The sequence below is a fragment of the Notolepis coatsorum genome, assembly GCF_963971535.1.
Source record: "Notolepis coatsorum genome assembly, chromosome: 18".
NCBI lineage: Eukaryota > Metazoa > Chordata > Actinopteri > Aulopiformes > Paralepididae > Notolepis > Notolepis coatsorum.
Window position 1 is genome coordinate 90,003,349 of NC_140182.1, and position 4,963 is coordinate 90,008,311.

Below are 4,963 nucleotides of genomic sequence, written 5' to 3' on the forward strand. Positions count from 1 at the left end.
GATATAACTTATAAGGATATTATTGACACAGGCTATTATAAGTTCTTCAAACGATATCAATAGTATAGCCTACCATAACGTACACCACGCTCATAACGTACACCACGCTGTTACTGATGAATCATTAATCGCACGTTGAGTGCAGTTAGAACACTTTGAGATCTGAGATGTTCCTACTAGTCTCCAATGTGTGTTTTCCGATATTGAGCAACTTCCCCCAAACGTTGTGAGCCGCTGACGTGCAGCCAGGTCCCCGACGCGGAAGAGAGAGAACAGTGCTCTATAGTGGACTTTCAGTGGAGGCTATAGGAGCGCCCTCTGGTGGGGAAACAAAGGATCACCCCTTTCAATTCAGTTTCTGAAAACTGTGTTTCTGAGAATCTTACTTAAATTCTTGCCTGCAATCATTAAAGTAACGAATAGAGACACACCGAATGTAGCTCCAGAGGACCTGGCCACATTCCTACTACATAATGAAATAATAACTGCAGTGCAGCGTTCATGTTTTGGCAGCAACAAATTAATTGAACCTTAGTTAGAAGTCACTGGAACACGTTCGTCATTCTCGCTTTCTCATCATTACCAGCACCTGATCGGTTTATGGACTCTGGTTGTTGCTATTTTCTCGGTGTGCTGGATTATAGATCTGTGATCAGTTCCATGTGGTGGTTTAGGTGGCCAAGATGGCCTGCAGGCTGGGCAGGTTACCATTATGTGATACCACAGAGTTTTCTGATCCTTTATAATATTTTTTCTGATTCCTATATATTGCTTTGTGTTACGATATTGTACCAATGCGTGTGCTACAACCAGATATGATGCCATTTAAATGGCGATTTAAAAAAAATCACCCTGGAAGGATACAAAGCTCTACACTTCACACAAACTTTTCCATCGTTTTCGTGTGGACGGGAGGCCAAAACACAGAGAAAATTATACTGTGGTGTGGGGATGGTTCAAGCCTTTAGGCCTGGGAGTAGGGTTGGGCATCGTTTGGATTTGAACGATTCCGGTTCCGATTCCGATTCTCCATTTTGATTCCTGTTCTAAACGATTCTCGATTCCGATTCTTTGAGGTGCAGGTCAAAACAGGTCACAGCTTATTTCGCAGGATATATATATATATATATTTTTTTTTGAAAAATCTTAATTTTCTTTTCATACTATTCACATTGTCAGTTGACTTGATACAGTTTAATTTGGTTGCTGTATTGTAACTAGGGTATTAATTAACAAAGTAAAAAAGAAAAAAAAGAAAAAAATCACTTCGAATAGGAATTAAGAATCGAAATGCAAATATGTTACTTCCAGAACCGGAAGTTAGGAACCAGTTCCTATTAGAACCGGTTCTCGGTCCCCAACCCTACCTGGGAGCAGGGGTGGCTGCACACCTGTTGCACATTGAGGTAGTCATTGTGCACAGGTTAAATCTGCCATCCTCACTCACTCCTCTTGTCGTGAGCCTCTTGTCGTGACAGTACTATATCAGTACTACAGTTGTGGAAAAACAAGAACAGATCGCTAACACTGCTGCGTCCCTGATGAAGACGGACAGGAGCACTTGGATTGGTCCCCAGGCACGGCCCCACGGTGCAGCCCATGTCTACTCCCGGCTGTTTCTATTCTTACCTCCATCGCGAAAGTCATGTAAAAAATAGTATACGAACAGGTCGAAAAGTACATTGCGGAGCTGGATGCAATCATATGGTGGAGGTAAACGGTACTCTATCCCCCCCCCCCCCCCCCCTCCCAGTGAGCTGTGGTGTTCCACAAGGAAGCATACTAGGACCGTTACTGTTCCTAATTTATGCAAATGACATGTCGTCAGCTTGTGACTGCAACTTGTTCCTGTTTGCGGACGACTCAGCCCTGCTGGTCTCTGACAAGAACAAGTTACAGGTTGAAAAAACCCTCAGCTCGGAACTCGGCAGAATCTGCACATGGCTCACTGACAACAAACTATCATTACACCTGGGTAAAACAGAGTCCATTCTCTTCTGTTCAAAAAACAAACTCAGCAAGACCGACGGCTTCTCAGTTACAGTGGGTGACAATATTGTCACAAGGAAAGATGAAATTACATACCTGGGTTCCATACTAGAGGCAAATCTTTCCTGTGACAAAATGGCATCCAATGTAATAAAAAAAAGTCAACCAACAAACTAGATTCTTACCGTACCGGATCTCCTGTGCTCTGGTAAACAAGAATACCCTGAAGACTCTGGCAGGAGCACTCATTCAAGGGTACTACGACTATGCTTGCACCTCATGGTACCAAAGCACCTCAAAGGCGCTAAAAACAAAATTACAAGTTAGAAGTGGGGAATGCAGCTATCTGTGTATGATGTAGGATACAATATGATGTGATACAATTCCATCCAATTACAATACAATACACCTCAAAGGCTCTAAAAACAAAATTACAAACATCACAAAACAAACTGGTCAGACTACTTGTTACGAAGGATCAGATTAAACCGAATATATATATTTATTACTTGAGATATATTGTATAATATTTGTATATCGTCTGATATCCCTTGTATATTCTTTGTACATATACACGGAATATCCCTTTACCTAGTACAGACCATAATATTTCGTTCTCCTATTGGACAGCGGTCCCTTAGGCGCCACTGCTATACCCCCAATGTCTAGTTCAAAGTCACCGCCAAAGACATGCCTGGACATGACCGGCTCTGCGCAAGAATACAAGACAGAAATAAGGCTGGTACTAGATTGTTCACCTAACGTATAAATACTGCGCAGGTGAATACAGAAGTATGTTACCCAATAAGTTGAAGCCTCACACCACGATACAACGTGCTGTGAAGTGGGCCCGTTTGCCCCGAAATAGAGCCTTGAGACCGCGTGCGAATTGATAGTTGAAGTGTCAGAGTTTAACGCTGTACCGTCGAGTTCGACCTATTCTATTATTTCAGTAATAGTCTATTTATGTATAGTGTATCGTGCGGCTACCGTTCTACAGTGACCAGCATTACCAACGCTTCCTCGTACCAGCTAGTGTGCTTATCCAGGCTGGGCGGCTTAACCTGGCGCCGTCATCCGAGGAGCCCTAGACGAGGACCGTGTGGATATGTACACTGGATAACCTACACCGGCGACTACAGAGCCCTTTTCGGCTGGATTATATTTGCTTTGGTCCTGTAGCTGATGGAGCGGAGAATCGTCTACACCCACAATTGTGTGGGATTTACCCTGTGAGGAGCAACGTCGAGCCCGCCTCTAGGACGCCTGAGGCTGGCTAGCTTTCTTCCATGCGGAGCTGCATACCGGAGAATAGCTGTTGTTCGTCTGCGGATCAAGAGATTATTGCACTGTCTCCTGTACCTGGAGTCTCCTTATTCCTCGTTGACCCAGACTTTCGTTACCGACAAATCCTCTCCCCTGCTGGCCTAATACCGGAGGGACCCTACTAGTATCTCCCGCTGCCCTACTAGTGTACCATAGATATAATTCCTATGATACAGGTGGTATTCATTATCTCCTGCGTAATATTCTAATGGACTTACGCTCTTGACCTATTCATGCACATTCTTCGCCTTACAAGCGCGACTCTAAGTAAAGTAATGTAATATAATCTTATTGCTGCTAATAAATATTCTTCTAAACGAGTACTTGTGTGAAACCGTGTTATTGTGGATGTGTTCATCTCATATACCTGTGTACTGTATGGCCAGTAGTAATGTACATAAGACAGTAGTGGTTTAATGATACCATACTTATTCAATACAGTCAGGGAATTGTACCCCTCAGTTACACTACTGCTTGACCTTATTACTAGAACCCACCTCACCCTTGCCCACTTTGACAACCTAGGATGGCTTAGAGTAGACGACAGAGTACAGCAACTTGCAATGGGCCTGGTCTACAAGATACATTACACCACTAAGGTACCCATGTATTGCACATGTGAAAATACTTCCCAAAGGTCAGTGAATACCACGACCACAACACCAGAGGGAGCTCCACAAATCATGTTAAACCCAGATTCGGCTCAAACAAGGGACTAAACACATTTCGCAATTATGCCACAACAATGTAGAACGCCCTACCCACAGCTGTAAAGGAATGTGAATCACTACCCACCTTCAAAACCTCTCTAAAAGAGCACCTACGGGAGACTGCAATTCAAAACTGGCCCCTGTAAATGTCCAAACCCAACCCCCTCCAATGTACAGTGTCCCCCCCCCCCCCCCCCCCCCACACCACCTACCCAACCTCCTCCAATGTACAGTTTCTTCCCCCTCAAATGTATATACTCTCTTTTTAGACTATTTTTGTACTCACAAACAGTACCGTATATTTGTAGATCTGGTATGTCATAAATGTCTAGATGTAACAGTACTGTCTATCTGTATGTCATGTATGTCATATACGTTATGATGAATTGAAAATGGGGGACCCTGATGTAAACAAGACGAAAGTCTTTCTCTGGTCTGCATCCCCTTAACAATTGTGTGTATTGAGCTGTACTGTATTGTACCCATTCTGCAATCTGTTAATACAATTTTCAATCAATCAATCAATCAATCAATCAATCAATCAAGGACGATGGGATGGGTCAAGCGCAGAGAGGAATTTCATCTGGGCCTTGATAGCCTTTGGCATGATTTATATCCCTGTGTTTTGTCCTAAAGTTGTAGTTTATGAATCAAACGCCATGTAATTGGCATCCCCCAAAAGAGAAGTGTGGCGATCGAAATTCAGTGCGGTTGACATACTGCTGGTCTGATGAATTGGAGAGACGGAGTTAATCACCCACACAAGCGGCACCTGCGCCAATTAACGCTCCCCCACCGCTGCTTCGCTTGGGTCACCCCTGACTCTCTCTCTGTAGCCGACACCACAGCCCTCCTCAAACAGATACATAGTTAGAAGTGGGGAATGCAGCTATCTGTGTATGATGTATGATACAATGTGATGTGATACAATTCCATCC